Raw genomic sequence first — 26,244 nt, forward strand, 5'->3', positions numbered from 1 at the left:
TACCAACGGGGAGGGGGGAGGCCTGTGAGTAGCAGAACTATACCAACGGGAGGGGGTTAGCAGAACTATACCAACGGGAGGGGAGTAGCAGAACTATACCAACGGGAGGGGGGTAGTATCCGTACGCATCGCCTGTGAGTAGCAGAACTATACCAACGGGAGGGGGGGGGGTAGCAGAACTATACCAACGGGAGGGGGGTAGTATCCGTACGCATCGCCTGTGAGTAGCAGAACTATACCAACGGGGGGTAGTATCCGTACGCATCGCCTGTGAGTAGCAGAACTATACCAACGGGGGGTAGTATCCGTACGCATCGCCTGTGAGTAGCAGAACTATACCAATGGGGGGGGTAGTATCCGTACGCATCGCCTGTGAGTAGCAGAACTATACCAACGGGAGGGGGGTAGTATCCGTACGCATCACCTGTGAGTAGCAGAACTATACCAACGGGAGGGGGGTAGTATCCGTACGCATCGCCTGTGAGTAGCAGAACTATACCAACGGGAGGGAGGGGGTAGTATCCGTACGCATCACCTGTGAGTAGCAGAACTATACCAACGGGAGGGGGGTAGTATCCGTACGCATCACCTGTGAGTAGCAGAACTATACCAATGGGGGGGGGGGTAGTATCCGTACGCATCGCCTGTGAGTAGCAGAACTATACCAACGGGAGGGGGGGGGTAGTATCCGTATGCATCGCCTGTGAGTAGCAGAACTATACCAACGGGAGGGGGGTAGCAGAACTATCCAACGGGAGGGGGGTGAGTAGCAGAACTATACCAACGGGAGGGGGTAGCAGAACTATACCAACGGGAGGGGGGTAGTATCCGTACGCATCGCCTGTGAGTAGCAGAACTATACCAACGGGAGGGAGGGGGGTAGCAGAACTATACCAACGGGGGGGTAGTATCCGTACGCATCGCCTGTGAGTAGCAGAACTATACCAACGGGAGGGGGTAGTATCCGTACGCATCGCCTGTGAGTAGCAGAACTATACCAACGGGGGGGTAGTATCCGTACGCATCGCCTGTGAGTAGCAGAACTATACCAACGGGGGGGGTAGTATCCGTACGCATCGCCTGTGAGTAGCAGAACTATACCAACGGGAGGGGGGTAGTATCCGCACGCATCGCCTGTGAGTAGCAGAACTATACCAACGGGGGGGGGGAAGAACTATACCAACGGGGGGCAGAACTATACCAACGGGAGGGGGGGGGTAGCAGAACTATACCAACGGGAGGGGGGGGTAGTATCCGTACGCATCGCCTGTGAGTAGCAGAACTATACCAACGGGAGGGGGGGGGTAGCAGAACTATACCAACGGGAGGGGGGTAGTATACCCGGGAGGGGGGTAGTATCCGTGACGCATCACCTGTGAGTAGCAGAACTATACCAACGGGAGGGGGTAGTATCCGTACGCATCGCCTGTGAGTAGCAGAACTATACCAACGGGAGGGGGGGAGGGGGGTAGTATCCGTACGCATCGCCTGTGAGTAGCAGAACTATACCAACGGGAGGGGGGGTAAAGTAACTATACCAAGGGGGGGTAGTATCCGACGCATCGCCTGTGAGTAGCAGAACTATACCAACGGGAGGGGGGTAGTATCCGACGCATCGCCTGTGAGTAGCAGAACTATACCAACGGGAGGGGGGGTAGTATCCGTACGCATCGCCTGTGAGTAGCAGAACTATACCAACGGAGGGAGGGGGGAGTATAAGGGGGGGGGGGTAGCAGAACTATACAACGTATCCGTACGCATCACCTGTGAGTAGCAGAACTATACCAACGGGGGGAGTAGGGGGTAGTATCCGTACGCATCGCCTGTGAGTAGCAGAACTATACCAACGGGAGGGGGTAGTATCCGTACGCATCGCCTGTGAGTAGCAGAACTATACCAACGGGAGGGGGGGGTAGTATCCGTACGCACGCCTGTGAGTAGCAGAACTATACCAACGGGGGGGGGGGGTAGTATCCGTACGCATCGCCTGTGAGTAGCAGAACTATACCAACGGGAGGGGGGTAGTATCCGTACGCATCGCCTGTGAGTAGCAGAACTATACCAACGGGAGGGGGTAGTATCCGTACGCATCGCCTGTGAGTAGCAGAACTATACCAACGGGGAGGGGGGGGCAGAACTCTACCAACGGGAGGGGGGGTAGTATCCGTACGCATCGCCTGTGAGTAGCAGAACTATACCAACGGGAGGGGAGTGGGGGGCAGAACTATAGTATCCGACGCATCGCCTGTGAGTAGCAGAACTATACCAACGGGAGGGGGGGTAGTATCCGTACGCATCGCCTGTGAGTAGCAGAACTATACCAACGGGAGGGGAGGGGTAGTAGCAGAACTATATACCAAGGGGAGGGGGAGTAGCAGAACTATACCAACGGGAGGGGGGGGTAGTATCCGTACGCATCGCCTGTGAGTAGCAGAACTATACCAACGGGAGGGGGGTAGTATCCGACGCATCGCCTGTGAGTAGCAGAACTATACCAACGGGGGGGGGTAGCAGAACTATACCAACGGGAGGGGGGTAGTATCCGTACGCATCGCCTGTGAGTAGCAGAACTATACCAACGGGAGTGGGGGTAGTATCCGTACGCATCGGGAGTAGCAGAACTATACCAACGGGAGGGGGGGGGTAGTATCCGTACGCATCGCCTGTGAGTAGCAGAACTATACCAACGGGAGGGGGGGGTAGGGGGAGTAGCAGAACTATACCAACGGGAGGGGGGTAGTATCCGTACGCATCACCTGTGAGTAGCAGAACTATACCAACGGGAGGGGAGGGGGGGTAGTATCCGTACGCATCGCCTGTGAGTAGCAGAACTATACCAACGGGAGGGGGGGTAGCAGAACTATACCAACGGGAGGGGAGGGGGGCTAGCAGAACTATACCAACGGAGGGGAGTAGCAGAACTATACCAACGGGAGGGGGGGGGTAGTATCCGTACGCATCACCTGTGAGTAGCAGAACTATACCAACGGGGGGGGGGTAGCAGAACTATACCAACGGGAGGGGGTAGTATCCGTACGCATCACCTGTGAGTAGCAGAACTATACCAACGGGAGGGGGTAGTATCCGTACGCCTGTGAGAACTATACCAACGGGAGGAGGGGGGTAGTATCCGTACGCATCACCTGTGAGTAGCAGAACTATACCAACGGGAGGGGGGGAACCATACCAACGGGGGGGGTAGTAGCAGAACTATACCAACGGGAGGGGGGGAGGGGAGGGGGTAGTATCCGTACGCATCACCTGTGAGTAGCAGAACTATACCAACGGGAGGGGGGGTAGTATCCGTACGCATCGCCTGTGAGTAGCAGAACTATACCAACGGGAGGAGGGGGGGTAGTATCCGGCACGCCTGTGAGTAGCAGAACTATACAAACGGGAGGGGGGGGGTAGCAGAACCATACCAACGGGGGGGGGTAGTAGCAGAACTATACCAACGGGAGGGGGGGGGTAGTATCCGTACGCATCACCTGTGAGTAGCAGAACTATACCAACGGGGGAGGGGGGGTAGCAGAACTATACCAACGTACGCATCGCCTGTGAGTAGCAGAACTATACCAACGGGAGGGGGGGTAGTATATACGCATCGCCTGTGAGTAGCAGAACTATACCAACGGGAGGGGAGGGGGGTAGTATCCGTACGCATCACCTGTGAGTAGCAGAACTATACCAACGGGAGGGGAGGGGGTAGCAGAACTATACCAACGGGAGGGGAGGGGGGTAGCAGAACTATACCAACGGGAGGGGAGGGGGAGTAGCAGAACTATACCAAGGGGAGGGGGGGGTAGTATCCGTACGCATCACCTGTGAGTAGCAGAACTATACCAACGGGAGGGGGGTAGTATCAGAACTATACGCATCGCCTGTGAGTAGCAGAACTATACCAACGGGAGGGGAGGGGGGGTAGTATCCAGAACTATACCAACGGAGGGGGAGTAGCAGAACTATACCAACGGGAGGGGGGGGTAGTATCAGAACGCATACCAACGGGAGGGGAGGGGGTAGCAGAACTATACCAACGGGAGGGGGAGTAGCAGAACTATACCAACGGGAGGGGGGTAGTATCCGTACGCATCACCTGTGAGTAGCAGAACTATACCAACGGGAGGGGGGGGGTAGTATCCGTACGCATCGCCTGTGAGTAGCAGAACTATACCAACGGGAGGGGGGGTAGTATCCGTATCCGCACGCACGCCTGTGAGTAGCAGAACTATACCAACGGGAGGGGGGTAGTATCCGAACGCATCGCCTGTGAGTAGCAGAACTATACCAACGGGAGGGGAGGGGGTAGTATCCTATACGCATCACCTGTGAGTAGCAGAACTATACCAACGGGGAGGGGGGTAGTATACGCATCGCCTGTGAGTAGCAGAACTATACCAACAACGCACGCCTGTGGTAGCAGAACTATACCAACGGGAGGGGGGTAGTATCCGTACGCATCGCCTGTGAGTAGCAGAACTATACCAACGGGAGGGGGGGTAGTATCCGACGCACGCCTGTGAGTAGCAGAACTATACCAACGGGAGGGGGGGTAGTATCCGTAGTACGCATCACCTGTGAGTAGCAGAACTATACCAACGGGAGGGGGGGGGTAGCAGAACTATACCAACGGGAGGGAGGGGGTAGCAGAACTATACCAACGGGAGCGGGAGGGGGGTAGTATCCGTACGCATCACCTGTGAGTAGCAGAACTATACCAACGGGAGGGGGGGTAGTATCCGTACGCATCGCCTGTGAGTAGCAGAACTATACCAACGGGAGGGGGGGGTAGGGGCCTGTGAGTAGCAGAACTATACCAACGGGAGGGGGGTAGTATCCGTACGCATCACCTGGAGTAGCAGAACTATACCAACGGGAGGGGGGGGGTAGTATCCAACGCATCGCCTGTGAGTAGCAGAACTATACCAACGGGGGAGGGGGTAGTATCCGTACGCATCACCTGTGAGTAGCAGAACTATACCAACGGGAGGGGGGTAGTATCCAGACGCATCGCCTGTGAGTAGCAGAACTATACCAACGGGAGGGGGGGGTAGTATCCGTACGCATCACCTGTGAGTAGCAGAACTATACCAACGGGAGGGGGGGGTAGTATCCGTACGCATCGCCTGTGAGTAGCAGAACTATACCAACGGGAGGGGGGTAGTATCCGTACGCATCGCCTGTGAGTAGCAGAACTATACCAACGGGATCCCGGGGGGGATGGGGGGGGGGGTATCCGTAGCACGAACATACCAACTGGAGGGGGAGTAGCAGAACTATACCAACGGGAGGGGGGTAGTATCCGTACGCATCGCCTGTGAGTAGCAGAACTATACCAACGGGAGGGGGGTAGTATCCGTACGCATCGCCTGTGAGTAGCAGAACTATACCAACGGGGGAGGGGGGTAGTATCCGTACGCATCGCCTGTGAGTAGCAGAACTATACCAACGGGAGGGGGGGGGGCCTGTGAGTAGCAGAACTATACCAATGGGGGGGATCCGGCATCGCCTGTGAGTAGCAGAACTATACCAACGGGAGGGGGGGGGGTAGTATCCGTACGCATCACCTGTGAGTAGCAGAACTATACCAACGGGAGGGGGGGTAGTATCCGTACGCATCGCCTGTGAGTAGCAGAACTATACCAACGGGAGGGGGGTAGTATCCGTACGCATCGCCTGTGAGTAGCAGAACTATACCAACGGGAGGGGGGGTAGTATCCGTGACGCATCGCCTGTGAGTAGCAGAACTATACCAACGGGAGGGAGGGGGGTAGTATCCGTACGCATCGCCTGTGAGTAGCAGAACTATACCAACGGGAGGGGAAGCAGAACTATACCAACGGGAGGGGAGGGGGGTAGCAGAACTATACCAACGGGGGGGGGTATCCGTACGCATCGCCTGTGAGTAGCAGAACTATACCAACGGGAGGGGGGGTATCCGACGCATCGGGAGTAGCAGAACTATACCAACGGGAGGGGGGGTAGTATCCGTACGCATCACCTGTGAGTAGCAGAACTATACCAACGGGAGGGGGGTAGTATCCGAACATACCGCCTGTGAGTAGCAGAACTATACCAACGGGGAGGGGGTAGTATCCGACGCACGCCTGTGAGTAGCAGAACTATACCAACGGGAGGGGGGGTAGTATCCGTACGCATCGCCTGTGAGTAGCAGAACTATACCAATGGGAGGGGGGGTAGGGGTGAGTAGCAGAACTATACCAACGGGAGGGGAGGGGGTAGTATCCGTACGCATCGCCTGTGAGTAGCAGAACTATACCAACGGGAGGGGGGTAGACGCATCGCCTGTGAGTAGCAGAACTATACCAACGGGAGGGGGGGTAGTATCCGTACGCATCGCCTGTGAGTAGCAGAACTATACCAACGGGAGGGGGGGGTAGTATCCGTACGCATCGCCTGTGAGTAGCAGAACTATACCAACGGGAGGGGGAGGGGGGATAGTATCCGTACGCATCGCCTGTGAGTAGCAGAACTATACCAACGGGAGGGGGGTAGTATCCGTACGGGGAGTAGCAGAACTATACCAACGGGAGGGGGGGTAGTATCCGACGGGGTGGTAGCAGAACTATACCAACGGGAGGGGGGTAGGGGGCCTGTGAGTAGCAGAACTATACCAACGGGAGGGGGGGGTAGTATCCATACGCATCGCCTGTGAGTAGCAGAACTATACCAACGGGAGGGGGTAGGTGACGCATCGCCTGTGAGTAGCAGAACTATACCAACGGGGGGGGGTATCCGACGGGGAGTAGCAGAACTATACCAACGGGAGGGGAGGGGGGTATCCGAACGCACGCCTGGAGTAGCAGAACTATACCAACGGGAGGGGGGGGGTAGTATCCAGTGAGCACGCATCACCTGTGAGTAGCAGAACTATACCAACGGGAGGGGGGGGGTAGTATCCGTACGCATCGCCTGTGAGTAGCAGAACTATACCAACGGGGGGGTAGTATCCGTACGCATCGCCTGTGAGTAGCAGAACTATACCAACGGGAGGGGGTAGTATCCGTACGCATCGCCTGTGAGTAGCAGAACTATACCAACGGGAGGGGGGTAGTATCCGTACGCATCGCCTGTGAGTAGCAGAACTATACCAACGGGAGGGGGGTAGACGCATCGCCTGTGAGTAGCAGAACTATACCAACGGGAGGGGGGTAGTATCCGTACGCACGCCTGTGAGTAGCAGAACTATACCAACGGGAGGGGGGTAGTATCCGTACGCATCGCCTGTGAGTAGCAGAACTATACCAACGGGAGGGGGGGTAGCAGAACTATACCAACGGGGCAGAACTATACCAACGGGGAGGGGGGTAGTATCCGGCATCGCCTGTGAGTAGCAGAACTATACCAACGGGAGGGGGGTAGTATCCGTACGCATCGCCTGTGAGTAGCAGAACTATACCAACGGGAGGGGGGTAGTATCCGTACGCATCGCCTGTGAGTAGCAGAACTATACCAACGGGAGGGGGGTAGTATCCGTACGCACGCCTGTGAGTAGCAGAACTATACCAACGGGGGGGGGTAGTATCCGTGACGCACGCCTGTGAGTAGCAGAACTATACCAACGGGAGGGGGGGTAGTATCCGTACGCATCGCCTGTGAGTAGCAGAACTATACCAACGGGAGGGGGGGGTAGTATCCGTACGCACGCCTGTGAGTAGCAGAACTATACCAACGGGAGGGGGGTAGTATCCGTACGCATCGCCTGTGAGCAGCAGAACTATACCAACGGGAGGGGGGGGTAGTATCCGTACGCATCGCCTGTGAGTAGCAGAACTATACCAACGGGAGGGGGGGGGGGTATCCGTACGCATCGCCTGTGAGTAGCAGAACTATACCAACGGGAGGGGGGTAGTATCCGTACGCACGCCTGTGAGCAGCAGAACTATACCAACGGGAGGGGGGGGGTAGTATCCGTACGCACGCCTGTGAGTAGCAGAACTATACCAACGGGAGGGGGTGGGGGTAGTATCCAGACGCACGCCTGTGAGTAGCAGAACTATACCAACGGGGGGGTAGTATCCGACGCATCGCCTGTGAGTAGCAGAACTATACCAACGGGAGGGGTAGTATCCGTACGCATCGCCTGTGAGTAGCAGAACTATACCAACGGGAGGGGGGGGGTAGTATCCGTACGCATCGCCTGTGAGTAGCAGAACTATACCAACGGGAGGGGGTGGGGGTAGTATCCGTACGCACGCCTGTGAGTAGCAGAACTATACCAACGGGAGGGGGTAGTATCCGTACGCACGCCTGTGAGTAGCAGAACTATACCAACGGAGGGGAGGGGGTAGCAGAACTATACCAACGGGAGGGGGGGGGTAGTAGCATAACTATACCAACGGGAGGGGAGGGGGTAGTATCCGCACGCATCACCTGTGAGTAGCAGAACTATACCAACGGGAGGGGGGGGGGTAGTATCCGTACGCATCACCTGTGAGTAGCAGAACTATACCAACGGGAGGGGAGGGGGGTAGCAGAACTATACCAACGGGAGGGGAGGGGGTAGTAGCATAACTATACCAACGGGAGGGGAGGGGGGTAGCAGCAGAACTATACCAACGGGGGGGAGGGGGTAGTAGCATAACTATACCAAGGGGAGGCGGGGGGGTAGTATCCATACGCATCACCTGTGAGTAGCAGAACTATACCAACGGGAGGGGAGGGGAGGGGGGTAGTATCAAAACTATACCAACGGGAGGGGGCTAGCAGAACTATACCAACGGGAGGGGGGTAGCAGAACTATACCAACGGGAGGGGAGGGGGGGTAGTATCCGTACGCATCACCTGTGAGTAGCAGAACTATACCAACGGGAGGGGGGGTAGTATCCGTACGCACGCCTGTGAGTAGCAGAACTATACCAACGGGAGGGGGTAGTATCCGTACGCATCGCCTGTGAGCAGCAGAACTATACCAACGGGAGGGTGGGGGGTAGTATCCAGACGCATCGCCTGTGAGTAGCAGAACTATACCAACGGGAGGGGAGGGGGGGGGTAGCAGAACTATACCAACGGGAGGGGAGGGGGGGTAGCATAACTATACCAACGGGAGGGGGGGTAGTAGCATAACTATACCAAGGGGAGGGGGGGGTAGTATCCATACGCATCACCTGTGAGTAGCAGAACTATACCAACGGGAGGGGAGGGGAGGGGGGGTAGTATCAAAACTATACCAACGGGAGGGGGGTAGCAGAACTATACCAACGGGAGGGGGGGGGCTAGCAGAACTATACCAACGGGAGGGGGGTAGCAGAACTATACCAACGGGAGGGGAGGGGGTAGTAGCATAACTATACCAAGGGGAGGCGGGGGGGGTAGTATCCATACGCATCACCTGTGAGTAGCAGAACTATACCAACGGGAGGGGAGGGGGTAGTATCCGTACGCATCACCTGTGAGTAGCAGAACTATACCAACGGGAGGGGGGTAGTGTCCGTACGCATCACCTGTGAGTAGCAGAACTATACCAACGGGAGTGGGGGGTAGTATCCGTACGCATCGCCTGTGAGTAGCAGAACTATACCAACGGGAGGGGAGGGGGGTAGCAGAACTATACCAACGGGAGGGGAGGGGGTAGCAGAACTATACCAACGGGAGGGGAGGGGGGTAGTATCCGTACGCATCACCTGTGAGTAGCAGAACTATACCAACGGGAGGGGAGGGGGTAGTAGCATAACTATACCAACGGGAGGGGAGGGGGTAGTATCCGACGCATCACCTGTGAGTAGCAGAACTATACCAATGGGAGTGGGGGGGTAGTATCCGACGCATCACCTGTGAGTAGCAGAACTATACCAACGGGAGTGGGGGGAGGTAGTATCCGACGCATCACCTGTGAGTAGCAGAACTATACCAACGGAGGGGGTAGCAGAACTATACCAACGGGAGGGGGGTAGTGTCCGTACGCATCACCTGTGAGTAGCAGAACTATACCAACGGGAGTGGGGGTAGTATCCGACGCACGCCTGTGAGTAGCAGAACTATACCAACGGGAGGGGAGGGGGGTAGCAGAACTATACCAACGGGAGGGGAGGGGGGTAGCAGAACTATACCAACGGGAGGGGAGGGGGTAGTAGCATAACTATACCAACGGGAGGGGGGGGGTAGTATCCGACGCATCACCTGTGAGTAGCAGAACTATACCAACGGGAGGGGAGGGAGGGGGGTAGTAGCATAACTATACCAACGGGAGGGGAGGGGGGTAGTATCCGTACGCATCACCTGTGAGTAGCAGAACTATACCAATGGGAGGGGGGTAGTATCCGTGACGCATCACCTGTGAGTAGCAGAACTATACCAACGGGAGGGGGGGTAGTAACCGTACGCACGCCTGTGGGTAGCAGAACTATACCAACGGGAGGGGGGTAGTAGCAGAACTATACCAACGGGAGGGGGGGGTAGTAGCAGAACTATACCAACGGGAGGGGGGTAGTATCCGTACGCACGCCTGTGAGTAGCAGAACTATACCAACGGGAGGGGGGTAGTATCCGGACGCACGCCTGTGAGTAGCAGAACTATACCATCGGGAGGGGGTAGTATCCGTACGCACGCCTGTGAGTAGCAGAACTATACCAACGGGAGGGGGGTAGTATCCGTACGCACGCCTGTGAGTAGCAGAACTATACCAACGGGAGGGGGGTAGTATCCGCACGCACGCCTGTGAGCAGCAGAACTATACCAACGGGAGGGTGGGGGGTAGTATCCGTACGCATCGCCTGTGAGTAGCAGAACTATACCAACGGGAGGGGGGTAGTATCCGTACGCACGCCTGTGAGTAGCAGAACTATACCAACGGGAGGGGGGTAGTATCCGTACGCATCGCCTGTGAGCAGCAGAACTATACCAACGGGAAGGGGGGTAGTATCCGTACGCACGCCTGTGAGTAGCAGAACTATACCAACGGGAGGGGGGTAGTATCCGCACGCACGCCTGTGAGTAGCAGAACTATACCAACGGGAGGGGAGGGGGTAGCAGAACTATACCAACGGGAGGGGAGGGGGGTAGTAGCATAACTATACCAACGGGAGGGGAGGGGGGGGTAGTATCCGTACGCATCACCTGTGAGTAGCAGAACTATACCAACGGGAGGGGAGGGGGGTAGTATCCGTACGCATCACCTGTGAGTAGCAGAACTATACCAACGGGAGGGGGTAGTATCCGACGCACGCCTGTGAGTAGCAGAACTATACCAACGGGAGGGGAGGGGGTAGCAGAACTATACCAACGGGAGGGGAGGGGGGTAGCAGAACTATACCAACGGGAGGGGAGGGGGTAGTATCTGTACGCATCACCTGTGAGTAGCAGAACTATACCAACGGGAGGGGAGGGGGTAGTAGCATAACTATACCAACGGGAGGGGAGGGGGGTAGTATCCGTACGCATCACCTGTGAGTAGCAGAACTATACCAATGGGAGTGGGGGGTAGTATCCGTACGCATCACCTGTGAGTAGCAGAACTATACCAACGGGAGTGGGGGAGGTAGTATCCGTACGCATCACCTGTGAGTAGCAGAACTATACCAACGGGAGGGGGGTAGCAGAACTATACCAACGGGAGGGGGGTAGTGTCCGTACGCATCACCTGTGAGTAGCAGAACTATACCAACGGGAGTGGGGGTAGTATCCGTACGCACGCCTGTGAGTAGCAGAACTATACCAACGGGAGGGGAGGGGGTAGCAGAACTATACCAACGGGAGGGGAGGGGGGTAGCAGAACTATACCAACGGGAGGGGAGGGGGTAGTAGCATAACTATACCAACGGGAGGGGAGGGGGTAGTATCCGTGACGCATCACCTGTGAGTAGCAGAACTATACCAACGGGAGGGGAGGGAGGGGGTAGTAGCATAACTATACCAACGGGAGGGGAGGGGGGTAGTATCCGTACGCATCACCTGTGAGTAGCAGAACTATACCAATGGGAGGGGGTAGTATCCGTACGCATCACCTGTGAGTAGCAGAACTATACCAACGGGAGGGGGGTAGTAACCGTACGCATCGCCTGTGAGTAGCAGAACTATACCAACGGGAGGGGGGGGTAGTAGCAGAACTATACCAACGGGAGGGGGGTAGTAGCAGAACTATACCAACGGGAGGGGGGTAGTATCCGTACGCATCGCCTGTGAGTAGCAGAACTATACCAACGGGAGGGGGGGTAGTATCCACGCACGCCTGTGAGCAGCAGAACTATACCAACGGGAGGGTGGGGGTAGTATCCGTACGCACGCCTGTGAGTAGCAGAACTATACCAACGGGAGGGGGGTAGTATCCGTACGCACGCCTGTGAGTAGCAGAACTATACCAACGGGAGGGGGTAGTATCCGTACGCATCGCCTGTGAGTAGCAGAACTATACCAACGGGAAGGGGGGGTAGTATCCGTACGCACGCCTGTGAGTAGCAGAACTATACCAACGGGAGGGGGTAGTATCTGTACGCACGCCTGTGAGTAGCAGAACTATACCAACGGGAGGGGAGGGGGTAGCAGAACTATACCAACGGGAGGGGAGGGGGGTAGTAGCATAACTATACCAACGGGAGGGGAGGGGGGTAGTATCCGTACGCATCACCTGTGAGTAGCAGAACTATACCAACGGGAGGGGAGGGGGTAGTATCCGACGCATCGCCTGTGAGTAGCAGAACTATACCAACGGGAGGGGGGGGGGGTAGTATGCCTTTCATGCAGATTGGCTGTCAACAGTTTCGTGAAATATGTTTTGTTGTGAATACATGTTAGGAGGAAATGGTGGTGAGATATTCTGTATAGCTAAAGGTAATGTGTCAAACAATCAATTATTAACATTTAAAAAATTCCCTATTCAACATGTAATAGAAATACTGTATGCTGCCCTGCACAATCAATGAACCAACCGCATGGCCTAGGGCTATACGTTCTCTCACAGACTCATGGATATACATGTTGAAGCGTAGCACAAGGTAACCAGCCCATCCAGTATGCATAATAACACAGTCCACACTCAAAGGCAATTACTCAAATTGGTTTGATTCTGGAGTATAGGCTAGACCAATTATGTACCAAAGACATCTTAAATCAGTCTTGTTTTGTGTATTGTAAAATGGCACAATCGTCATTTTAAGGTTTTTCCATTCGGCTGGAGCTCATGAATCTATGCATGTGCATAAGCACTAATATGCGTATGGCTGTTTTTAATGAATCGTTACCTTTTTATTACACCCAAATTACGGCGTGCCGTGTAAAGGCACGGAGACGAAGACCAAACAAACACTATACAAAACACAGGCTAGAAACCCAAAACAAAAGAGCTAGGAGTACTCGAAGAAATAACACACACGCACAATGAATAACACGCGGGATGAGACCTGTAATCATCTGCGCAATCTGACACAAAAGCCAGAACACACAGCACAGGTACTCACACGCACCAACGGACATTGTAACAATAATGGACAGGACTCTCGTAAACCAAAGGGCACACTTATACAATTACTAATCACTGGGAATAGGGGACAGGTGTGCATAATGAAAGTTCCAGAGGGATCCGTGACACAGTGAGGTGAGTTTTAAAAGTACTGTAGGACTACTGTTTTGAGGATAAGTGTTTGATGTGATTTTCTATTGTATTTGCATTGACCTCAGAGTGGTTAGAGGGACAATAGAGCCCTGAGTGCCAGGCCATTAGGACCCGATGGTCGTTACCAAAGCATGTCCAGAGAGCATAAAAGGAGATTATCGTGACTCAACGGTCACGTGGAGTTGTACTGCCAGTGTGGCGGTAATACGGTCACCGCAACAGCCCTAATCCTGTCTCCCTGTGTCCCTCCTCTCTCCCAGACCTGAGGAAGAACTTTGAGCAGGACCCCCAGGGGAGGGAGGTGCCCATTAAAGGCATGATTGTGGCGGTAATACGGTCACCGCAACAGCCCTAATCCTGTCTCCCTGTGTCCCTCCTCTCTCCCAGACCTGAGGAAGAACTTTGAGCAGGACCCCCAGGGGAGGGAGGTGCCCATTAAAGGCATGATTGTGGCGGTAATACGGTCACCGCAACAGCCCTAATCCTGTCTCCCTGTGTCCCTCCTCTCTCCCAGACCTGAGGAAGAACTTTGAGCAGGACCCCCAGGGGAGGGAGGTGCCCATTAAAGGCATGATTGTGCTGCACTGCCGTCCACCAGAGGGAGTGCCTGTCGCAGAGGTAAGGCCTGCATGTTTTAACTCACAAGTATATACCGATTTTTTATAATGCTTTTCTTATGGAAAGTGTTATAATGCATTATAGCAGCATCAAGTTGTTTTTTTTGTTGCCCACAAAGCATTTGTCAGTTACATGTATTTGTCATATTTGGATGACTTCTACTCCAGGTTTACAGCATCCAAAGGCACATCCTCATTTCTCTGTGAAGAGATGATTGTTCCCATTTGAACTACTACGAGCCCCATTCCCTTCAGCATCTGAGTGACTGGCTCTTGTTATGTGTTTACCTCAGAGTGGAGATGGTGATATTGGCCTGCTGTATGCTTCAGGCCATATCTATCTCCTCGCATCCCTACGTTGTATAGTGAAGGGATGTAGAGTTATGACTTATTAAGGTGCCATGGATATTATGTGTGTGGCTGCTCCTCTCCATTCTCATGTCGCTTTCATCTTCAGGGTGAATAAGAAATCAGGTTTTCACCAGCATGTTTACTTTCAGTGGTATGAATGTGTGTCCAACCATGTGTGTCTTGTACATTTGCATGTTTATTGGATTGCCTTGGATTGGTGTGTGTGTGTGTGCCTGCCTGCTTGCCGGCGTATGTTTGTGGTGTTAATGTGTGTTCGCACCTTCCTGCCACTGGTTTAACGCAGTTTCTCTGGACACCTCCCACAAGGTCAGAGCCCCCCTCCCTCTAAATCTAATGAGTCATCCAGACAGCCACTCACAAAGAATTGACTACCGATTGCTGTCCATGGTGCTGAAATTGCAACGTGTATATGCAAAGCAATGATAGGCTTTCTGTGGTGCCAGAGCATGTCGCCTATAGCTTTGCTTTAGCTAATGAATAAATCTTTATTTGTAGGCCTATTTGGTTGTCATTTTCACATGTTAAGCCTGACATTTCATAAAGTTATACACAGTGTTGCAAGGCTGCCATGCTGGGTGGTTCGATACAATCGCATACTAATCAGCATACTAATCAGCATACTAATCAGCAACCAATAGATATTTGTTGAATATACAACTGCCCTGTGCAGCCTCCTTGAACCTGCATGACATGAGCCATCCTCACGCTCTCTCCCAGCTTGGATAGAAAGTTGTTGTGTGTTAAACCAGTCTAATAATGCCAAATAATGCAAAACACGAGCTTACTTTGGATTGTTTCATTATGCAGTCGAGCCTACTATCTATAGCTGTATACAGTGTTTAGCTGCTATTTAGCTGCTATTTATAAACTTGTTATAAAAATTACACATCAAATAGCCTAACAATGAGGGAAAAAGTAGTTGGCTTGAGGAAAAATGTTACCATTATTGTTAAACCTGGCTAATAGCCTAAACAAATGGGCTGCAATCAAAACTTAATTAAATCAAATCTGAGAGCTGTCTTCTGAAATCCTTTTTCTGCTTCTCTCTCTTTTTCTCTTAGAAAAAAATCCTCTCTGTGTCTGTGCTTTTTTTTAAAACATAGAGGCCTATAGTAGCTACAGTATGCGACTGCGTCACCTTGCATTTTTGTGCGTAAATGTTTTCACCAAGCAGGATGCTGTGGTAGCCATGTTGGTTAAGTGTGCCTTGAGTTCTACATAAATCACAGACAGTGTTACCAGCAAAGCACCACCACACCATAACACCTCCTCCTCCATGCTTTACGTTGGGAAATACACATTCGTTCACCCACACTGCATCTCACAAAGACACGGCGGTTGGAACAAAAACTAAAGGTCTGATTTACACAGTCTCTTCTGAACAGTTGATGTTGAGATATGTCTCTTGCTTGAACTCTGTGAAGCATTTATTTGAGCTGCAATTTTTAGGCTGGTAACTCTAATGGACTGATCCTCTGCAGCAGAGGTAACTCTGGGTCTTTCATTCCTGAGAACCAGTTTCATCATAGCACTTGATGGTTTTTGCGATTGCACTTGAAGAAACTTTCAAAGTTCTTGTAATGTTCCGTATTGACTGACCTTCATGTCTTAAAGTAATGATGGACTGTTGTTTTTCTTTGCTTATTTGAGCTGTTCTTGCCATAATACGGACTTGGTCTTTTACCAAATAGGGCTGTATACCCCCTACCTTGTCACAACACAACTGATTGGCTCAAATGCATTAAGAAGGAAAGAAATTCCACAAATGAACTTTTAAGGCACACCTGTTAATTCAAATGCATTCCAGGTGAGTGTGCAAAGCTGTCATCAAGGCAAAGGATGGCTATTTGAATCATCTCAAATATAACATGTATTTTCATTTGTTTCACACTGTCACGCCCTGGTCTAAGTATTTAGTGTTTTCTTCATGTATTGGGTCAGGCCAGGGTGTGGCATAGAGTTTTTGTATTGTGGTGTGTTTTGTCTTGGGATTTTGGAATGTGTGTATAGTGGGATTGTAGCTTAGTGGGGTGTTCTAGGAGAGTCTATGGCTGTCTGAAGTGGTTCTCAATCAGAGGCAGGTGTTTACCGTTGTCTCTGATTGGGAACCATATTTAGGCAGCCATATTCTTTGGTTGTATTGTGGGTGATTGTCCTGTGTGTCTTGATGTCCTGGTTAGAGGTTAGTAGACACTTGTATAGGCTGTTTTCGTTTTGTAGTGTTAGTGTTTTGTTGTGTGTTACGTTTGTTTATTAAAGATGAATCACAATAGACACGCTGCAGTTTGGTCCGACTCTCCTTCACCATTAGAAAGCCGTTACAGAATCACCCACCACAGGACCAAGCAGCGTGTCAACAGGCAGGAGCCACAGGAGAAGCGACCGGTGCAGCAGGAGCAACAGCAGCAGCAGCAAAGGCAGCAGCAGGAGAAGCAACAGAGGCAGCAGCAGCAGTGGGAGAGGCTGCACTCTTTGGATAAATGGACTTGCGAGGAGATCCTTGACGGAAAAGGACCCTGGGCAGAGCCATGGATGGAATTGGAGCTGTCGGCGAAGCAGAGTGCTGAGAGTGTGGAGGATGTAGTGGACAGAGTAGAAAGAAAGCTGTTGGCGTGGCATAGTATGCACGGCATACCAGTGCCAGCACCACGCATCAGGCCTACAGTGCGTCCCGCCTGTTCAGCGCTGCCGGAGCCTCCCGCCTGTCCGGCGCCGCTGCCGGAGCCTCTCGCCTGTCCGGCGCGCTGCGGGCGTCCCGCCTGTCCGGCCCGCTGCCGGAGCTTCCCGCCTGTCCGGCGCCGCTGCCGGAGCGTCCCGCCTGTCCGGCGCCGCTGCCGGAGCGTCCCGCCTGTCCGGCGCCGCTGCCGAGCCTCCCGCCTCTCCGGCGCCGCTGCCGGAGCCTCCCGCCTGTCCGGCGCCGCTGCCGGAGCTTCCCGCCTGTCCGCGCCGCTGGAGCGTCCCGCCTGTCCGGCGCCGCTGCCGGAGCTTCCCGCCTGTCCGGCGCTGTCAGAGCTACCGCCCCTCATGCCAGAGGCGCCAGAGCCCCTCATTCCAGAGGCACCAGTACTCCTCTGTTCAGCGCAGCCAGAGCTGTCAGCCTGCATGAAGCATCCAGAGCTGTTAGTCTACCCAGCGCCGTCTGAGCTACCCGTCTGCCCAGCGCCGTCTGAGCTACCCGTCTGCCCAGCGCCGTCTGAGCTACCCGTCTGCCCAGCGCCGCCAGTGCCGCCAGTCTGCCCAGCGCCGCCTGAGCTACCAGTCTGCCCAGCGCCGCCAGTCTGCCTAGCGCCGCCAGTCTGCCCAGCGCCGCCTGAGCTACCAGTCTGCCCAGCACCGCCAGTCTGCCCAGCACCGCCAGTCTGCCCAGCGCCGCCAGTGCTCCCAGTCTGCCCAGCGTCGCCAGTCTGCCCAGCGCCGCCCGTCTGCCCAGCGCCGTCTGAGCCACCCGTCTGCCCAGCGCCGCCAGTGCCGCCAGTCTGCCCAGCGCCGCCTGAGCTACCAGTCGGCCCAGGGCCGCCAGTGCCGCCAGTCTGCCCAGCGCCGTCTGAGCCACCCGTCTGCCCAGCGCCGCCAGTGCCACCAGTCTGCCCAGCGCCGCCTGAGCTACCAGTCTGCCCAGCGCCGCCAGTCTGCCCATCGCCACCAGTGCCGCCAGGATCAGTTAGATCCGCCATTCAGCCAGGATCCGCCAGTCAGCAAGGATCCGCCAGTCTGCAAGGATCCGCCAGTCTGCCAGGATCCGCCAGTCTGCCAGGATCCGCCAGTCTGCCAGGATTCTGCCAGGATCCGCCAGTCTGCCAGGATCCGCCAGTCTGCCAGGATCCGCCAGTCAGCCAGGATCTGCCAGATCTGCCAGTCAGCCAGGATCTGCCAGATCCGCCAGTCAGCCAGGATCTGCCAGATCCGCCAGTCAGCCAGGATCTGCCAGATCCGCCAGTCAGCCAGATTCAGCCGGGATCCGCCAGTCAGCCAGGATGCCAGTCAGCCAGGATCTGCCAGTCAGCCAGGATCTGTCGGAACCACCAGCCAGCCAGGATCTGGTAGATCCATTAACCTGCCTGAGATTCCTCTCACTCCCGAGCTTCCTCTCACTCCCGAGCTTCCTCTCATCCTGGCTCCCGAGCTTTCTCTCACTCCCGAGCTTTTTCTCTCACTCCCAGCTTTCTCTCAAGCTTCCTCTCACTCCTGAGCTTCCCCTCAGTCCCGAGCTGCCTCAGTCCCGAGCTGCCCCTCAGTCCCGATCTGCTCCTCAATCCAGTGGGTTTCTGGGTGAGGAACTAGGCCATTCGGAGCGGGGGTGGACTATCCAGGGACGCGAGGAGAGGGGACTAAGACATTAATTGAGTGGGGTCCACGTCCGCGCCGGGAACCGCCACCATGGACAGACTCCCACCCGGACCCTCCCTATTTGTTTTGAGGTGCGTTCGGGTTATAGGGGGGAGGTTCTGTCACGCCCTGGTCTAAGTATTTAGTGTTTTCTTCATGTATTGGGTCAGGCCAGGGGTGTGGCATAGAGTTTTTGTATTGTGGTGTGTTTTGTCTTGGGATTTTGGAATGTGTGTAAGAGTGGGGTGTTCTAGGAGAGTCTATGGCTGTCTGAAGTGGTTCTCAATCAGAGGCAGGTGTTTACCGTTGTCTCTGATTGGGAACCATATTTAGGCAGCCATATTCTTTGGTTGTATTGTGGGTGATTGTCCTGTGTGTCTTGATGTCCTGGTTAGAGGTTAGTAGACACTTGTATAGGCTGTTTTCGTTTTGTAGTGTTAGTCTTTTGTTGTGTGTTACGTTTGTTTATTAAAGATGAATCACAATAGACACGCTGCAGTTTGGTCCGACTCTCCTTCACCATTAGAAAGCCGTTACACACACATTTTTGGTTACTACATGTTTCCATATGTGTTATTTCATAGTGTTGGTGTCTTCACTATTATTTGGCAATGTAGAAAATATTGAAAAATAAATAAATAACCCTTGAATGAGTAGTTGTTCTTAAACTTTTGACCGGTAGTGTACGTAAAGTTTTGCAACACCCACAATGCCCCTGTGTGAAAAAGGTATTCACCATTTACACTCATAACTAGTTGTGCCACCTTCAGCTTCATTGACTCTAACCAAACACTGCACTATCACCATGTTGCTTCCCCTGTCTGCTATTCTGTGGGGGGGTGTATGGTCCAAGTCTGGGTTTAAGGATTTAAAACATCTGGAAGGGTCTCTTTTCCAAGCTCAAAAGGTCAAAAGGTTAAACATCCACACGCAACACCACGGGCCAGAGAAGGTTGAATACACTGGCCATGCAGTCAATCCAGCATGACTTCATTCAGAGAATGCCAGACTTTGATGGCAAAGTTTGACCACAAGATGGAACGCCGCGCCACCTTCCTGTTCAAGCGAGCATAAACGATGTAATATGCCAGGGAAAAAATGTATTCTGTAGCTAAGAAACTAATACTGAGTGTATCTTGTGTAGTAAGCTGTTAGTAGCCCATGTGTCTCACCCTATGAATTTAGTCCCTCTCCCCCTCAGAACTTAGCCTACTGTTCTGACTCATGTACTTTTCTCCACGAGGAGGGGATGTATATATATAGATATATAATGTTGTTGCCTCTGTAACCAGACAGTCTCTTCCCATTCAAATATTTTTTTTTTCAACAAAAAGTTCAATAATAGACCCATGTAATTCCAATTGATATTGTTTTTTATTGTTTGCGCAATGCGCTGTCTGTGCGTCGGTATATTTTCTATGAAATGGATGCTCCTGATGGTATTTTCCTTCCTTTTTAGACCACATAGGCCTAATAGAATACTTGAAATGGTGTCTCTCTATCTCTCTCTATCTCTCTGTGATGACTTAAAGAAGAGTAAAGTTACGGCCTCAACATCTTGCTGAATTTATGTGAATTTCTGTCAGTGTCCATTCAGGGTCATTTGCTTATACTTGTGTTTATGATATACGAATGATATACTGGACATAAACGTAATAATGTTTGTGTACGGTTCAAAAGTCTAATCTCGTGACAATGATCGAAACACACAATCAAGACTACTTGTAACTGTCGCTTCTGCAGAGAGCTCGTTTTCTTAACTTAAACTCGTAAATAACTAGGCCTACCTAAGAAGCATTAGGCTCTCAGTCTGATATGTGCTTTTGAACACCTGAGTAAGTGCCACTCATTGCGCTTGCATCGTCGTAGCCTTGACCACAGCAGTGGTATACCAGTATCCTCTTACTTTCAATTACTTCAATTATTTATTTTTCAAGACCTGAGGCACTTTAATCAGACACATTCTTGAAGCTCAAGAAACAATTACTTATCTTCCTAGCAAATATGGATATTAAAAACGTTTAGTAATGACTTTTGGAGGGTTACTGTCAAATAGTCATCAATGACTGGCGCACCGGCCCCCAGAGCTTGTGGGCCACCCGCCTTGCAGGGGCCCGCTGGGGTGTCCGGTACGCCAGTGCTTCCTGCGTGTGTGTGTTCTTACACCTGTGTGTCTATGACAGGTGTGTCAAACTCATTTTGACAAGAGAGGCACTCTTGGTCTTCAACGAGGTCCGGAGTGCCGCACTGAGAGTTGGTTATATTTCCTCGCCCTCAGAATTTGCACAAAAGAACAAACAAAAAAAAATTGTCCATGTGATGTGATGGCGGCGCTGAGGAGGGCGCGCATCTTGCCGGTTGCTGCTCAACTTAGCTTTTTTTATGGCTATTTTTAAGTTCATCATTGCTTTGTTTGCTCAGAATGTTTGTGCAATCATTTCCTACGATCACAAGCACTTCTGGATCATTAATCGGAAGCTATGTGCTTATTTCTCAGCCTCCCAGATCAGAAATACTGCATTAGTTCCTTTGTTCCCCGCACGGCGGGCTCACCAGTCGCCGCTGACCAAGATGACTGAAGGCAACGCTGGCGACAAAGAAGACGAAGGAAAGGGGGACTCCAAGCTAGGCTAAACGGACGGGCTACACGGCCTCCTCCTCCTAGTATCCTGATGTTCGCTGGGGAAAAAAAACTTTGTGACCTCGCATCAGGGAATGCTGTGTCTTAGTTTTTACAGCGACATGGCATACGGACAACACGCTCAATGCTGCTATTCAACCAGACGGTTTTTCCATTTTCCCTATGGATGGAACGGAAGCTTCTGGTAAGAATAGGGGGAGGTGTACCGAAGTTGAAACCATCTCGAGATCCTGTTCACCCAACCAGGAGATTCTGATGCAAAATGCCGGCCCCACTATATACCTTTGAAATGTACGTGTTATTATCACAACTGTGTACATACCGCCACAAGAAAACACCAAGGCAGCACTCAGTGAACTGTACAAGAACATTAGCCAGCAAGAATCCTCTCACCCGGAGGTTTTTATTTTCGTTTAAAACAAATGTTTCTAAAATATCACCAACATGTATCCTGCCCCATGAGAGAAAACAATGTACTGGACCATGTATATGCAAACATGTATTTGTGACGCGTACAAAGCCATCCCCTGCTCCCACTTCGGCCAATCAGATCATGTCTCTCTGTTACTACAAGCAGCAACTTAAGAGGGAGCCACTAACACAGAGAATAGTGTGGCGCTGGACAGAGGAGGCAAACTCAATGCTGCAGGACTGTTTTGAGAATACTGATTGGAATACATTATAGACACTAAAATTATGTGGAACCCCTTCAACTTAGTGGATTCGGCTATTTCAGCCGTTGCTGACAGGTGTATAAAATCGAGCACACAGCCATGCAATCCCCATAGACAAACATTTGCAGTAGAATGAACTTACCGAAGAGCTCAGTGACTATCAACGTGGCACCGTCGTCGGATGCCACCTTTCCAACAAGTCAGTTCATCAAATTGCTGCCCAGCTAGAGCTGCCATGGTCATCTGTAAGTGCTGTTATTGTGAAGTGGAAACATCTACGAGCAACAATGGCTTAGCAGCGAAGTGGTAGGCCACACAAGCTCACAGAAAGGGACCAACTGTCCTCGGTTACAACACTCACTACTGAGTTCCGAACTGCCTCTGGAAGCAACATCAGCACAAGAACTGTTCGTCATGCCCCGTGCACAATGCAATGTCCATACAGAAATGTTTTGTCAAGATCAGTGTGGAAGTACTTGACTGGCCTGCACAGAGCCCTGACTTCAACTCCATCAAACACCTTTGGGATGAATTGGAACGCTGTCACGCCCTGGCCATAGAGAGGCTTTTTAGTCTCTATTTTGGTGTGACTAGGGTGGGCGTTCTATGTTCTTTTTTTCTATGTTTTTGTATTTCTTTGTTTTTGGCCGGGTATGGTTCTCAACCAGGGACAGCTGTCTGTCGTTGTCTCTGATTGAGAACCATACTGAGGTAGCTCTTGCCCACATGGGTTTTGTGGGTAGTTATTTTCTGTTTAGTGTGTTTTGCACCTGACGGAGCTGTTTCGGTTGTTTCTTTTGTTCCTTGTTGTATTTAGTGTTCAGTTTATTAAAATAATGATGAACAGTTACCACGCTTCATCTTGGTCCTCACCTTCTTCCACCAACAGCCGTTACAAACGTCAACTGTGAGCCAGGCCTAATTGCCCAACATTAATGCCCAACCTCACTAATGCTCTTGTGGCTGAATGGAAGCAAGTCCCCACAGCAATGTTCCAACATCTAGTAGAAGCCTTCCCAGAAGAGTGGAGGCTGTTATAGCAGCATAGGGGGGACCAACTCCATATAAATGCCCATGATTGTGGAATGAGATATTCGATGAGCAGGTGTCCACGTACTTTTGGTCATGTAGTGTTAGTGTATGTTCAAAGATTCATCCCCGCGGGACATCCATCAACATTAAGGAATATACTGTACTTCGTCAGTCACAGGCTTCATTTGGAAAATGTGTTGATGTTGTACCCACAATAAAAATCTGGGCATACCCCAACCGAAAACTCTGGATGAATGGAGATATTGGAAAACAAACGAACATCTTCAACCTGTCCCTGTCCCATGCTGCTTCTAGGACACCACCATCGTTCCAGTGCCCAAGAAAAACAAGATGACATGCCCAAATGACTATCGCTCCATTGCACTCACCCCGGCTACCATGAAGTGCTTCAAGAGGCTGGTCACATCAAGGCCAGCATGCCAGAAACACTGGACCCACTCCAATTTGCCTACCGCTCCTACAGATCCACGGAAGATGCCATTTCCATTGCTATTGACATGGCCGTAACACAACTGGACAAGCAAGAGAACACCTACAGTATGTGAGAATGCTGTTCATTGGGTACAGTGCAGCATTCAACACCAGCTCCTCTGTCAGCTCAGTGTAGGCCAATGCAAGGTTCACTCTGCACAGGAGGGACAATAGTTGATCATCTTCCAATGCTAGGTGTGCGTTACAAATGGCACCCTTTTCCCAAGACGGGGTGTCATTGTAAACATGTTTAATAGTTTCCTTTACTAGTGCATACAGTACCGACTCATTCACCGACTCATTCAAGGGTATTTCTTTATTTTTTTACTATTTTCTACATTGTAGAATAATAGTGAAGACATCAAAACTATGAAATAACACATGGAATAATATTTTAGGTTTGAGATTTTTCAAAGTAGCCATCCTTTGCCTTGATGGCATTCTCTCAACCAGCTTCACCTGAAATGCTTTTCAAACAGTCTTGAAGGAGATCCCACATATGCTGAGCACTTGTTGGCTGCTTTTCCTTCACTCTGCTGTCCAACTCATCCCAAACCATCTCAATTGGGTTGAGGTCGGGGGATTGTGGAGGCCAGGTCATCTGATGCAGCACCCCATCATTCTCCTTCTTGGTCAAATAGCCCTTACACGGCCTGGAGGTGTGTTGGGTCATTGTCCTGTTGAAAAACAAATGGATAGTCCCACTATGTCCAAACCAGATGGGATGGCGCATCACTGCATAATGCTGTGGTAGCCATGCTAGTGTGCCTTGAATTCTAAATAAATCACTGACTGTGTCAGCAGCAAAACACCCCCACATCATCACAACCTCATTCTCCATGCGTCTCGTTCGAAACCAGACATGTGGAGATCATCCGTTCACTTACTCTGCGTCTCACAAAGACATGATTCATCAGACCAAAGGACAGATTTCCACCTGTCTAATGTCCATTGCTCATGTTTATAGACCTAAGCAAGTCTCCTCTTATTATTGGTGTCCTTTAGTGGTGGTTTCTTTGCAGCAAGTTGACCATGAAGGCCTGATTCACACAGTCTGCTCTGAACAGTTGATGTTGAGATGTGTCTGTTTTACTTTATTTGGGATGTAATTTCTGAGGCTGGTAACTAATGAACTCATCCTCTGCAGCAGAGGTAACGTTCAAAGTTCTTGAAATTTTCAGCATTGATTGGCCTTCATGTCTTAAAGTAATGATGGACTGTCATATCTTTTTGCTTATTTGAGCTGTTCCTGCCATAATATGGACTTGCTCTTTTACCAAATAGGACTATGTTCTATATCCCACCCCTACCTTGTCACAACACAACTGATTGGCTCAAAAGAAGGAAGAAATTCCACAAATTAACTTTAAAAAATGCACACCTGTTAATTCAAATGCATTCCAGGTGACGTCCTCATGAAGCTGATTGAGAGAATGCCAAGAGTGTGCAAAGCTGTCATCAAGACAAAGTGTGGCTACTTTGAAGAATCTCAAATCTAAAATATATTTGGATTTGTTTAACACTTTTTTGGTTACTACATGATTCCATATGTGTTATTTCATAGTGTTGATGTCTTCACTATTATTCTACAATGTAGAAAATAAAGAAAAACCTTTGAATGAGTCGGTGTGTCCAAACTTTTGACTGGTACTGTATGTCCTCAATGATTCACACTAACTGGAGTGTCACAACCTAAAGCAATGTACCAAAGCCAATTATTTCTAGAATAGTCCTCCAGTACACTGAAGATTCACTCTTTCTGTTCTGACAATCAGCCAAATGTTAGTGTGGTCTTCGATCAGATTGTGCCATATAGTCAACTCCTATAGCAACACGGCATGACAATAATCATACAATAGGAGTTGGCAAGACAATTGGTCCTGGATGGGGCAGTGGTGTTTGATCCCAGGCTGTGTCACAACCGGCAGTCCGGGTAGGGGAGGGTTTAGCTGGTGGGGCTTTCCATGGCTCATCATGCTCTAGCAACTTCTTGTGACAGAGCCGGGAGCCTTTAAGCTGACTCCGGTCATCAGTCGAACTGTGTTCCCTCTGACACATTGGTGCGGCTGACATCCGGGTGTAGGCGAGCAGTGTGATAAGAAGTAGGCGGCCAGGCAGGTCATATTTCGGGAGACGTATGAATCAACCTTCGGCTCTCCCGAGCCCAATGAGGAGTTGCAGAGATGAGCCACGTGACCTAATTCAAGGAGAGAAAAAAAATGGCTTGTGGTAATACCACCCTGAACTCGCCTGTTCAGGGTCGTGTCTGGTTAGTAACGGGACCAGAGACAGACTGGGAATACCAGGTGCCGTAAGCAAAAAAATATATAAAACGTTTTTGAAATAAATCAGGAGTTGGCAAGACAGCATAAACAGATCTGGGACCAGGCTAGTCAAATGTTGACTCTCTGCCAGTCAATGTTCGCCTGCCTGTCCTGTGTGTGTGTCCTCTTACCCTGGCCTATCGTAGTGTGCTCACCTGGGCTGCGAGGGTGTGTCCTGTGAGGGTGTGATTGTCCCTC

At 51.6% G+C, this 26,244-nt stretch overlaps 1 pseudogene; it reads left to right on the top strand.

The window, feature by feature from the left end:
* LOC115146884 (netrin receptor UNC5D-like) overlaps positions 1-26,244 on the top strand; it is a 349,654-nt pseudogene that overhangs the window by 234,529 nt on the left and 88,881 nt on the right.

Source organism: Oncorhynchus nerka, linkage group LG19, assembly GCF_034236695.1.
Source record: "Oncorhynchus nerka isolate Pitt River linkage group LG19, Oner_Uvic_2.0, whole genome shotgun sequence".
NCBI classification, from domain to species: domain Eukaryota; kingdom Metazoa; phylum Chordata; class Actinopteri; order Salmoniformes; family Salmonidae; genus Oncorhynchus; species Oncorhynchus nerka.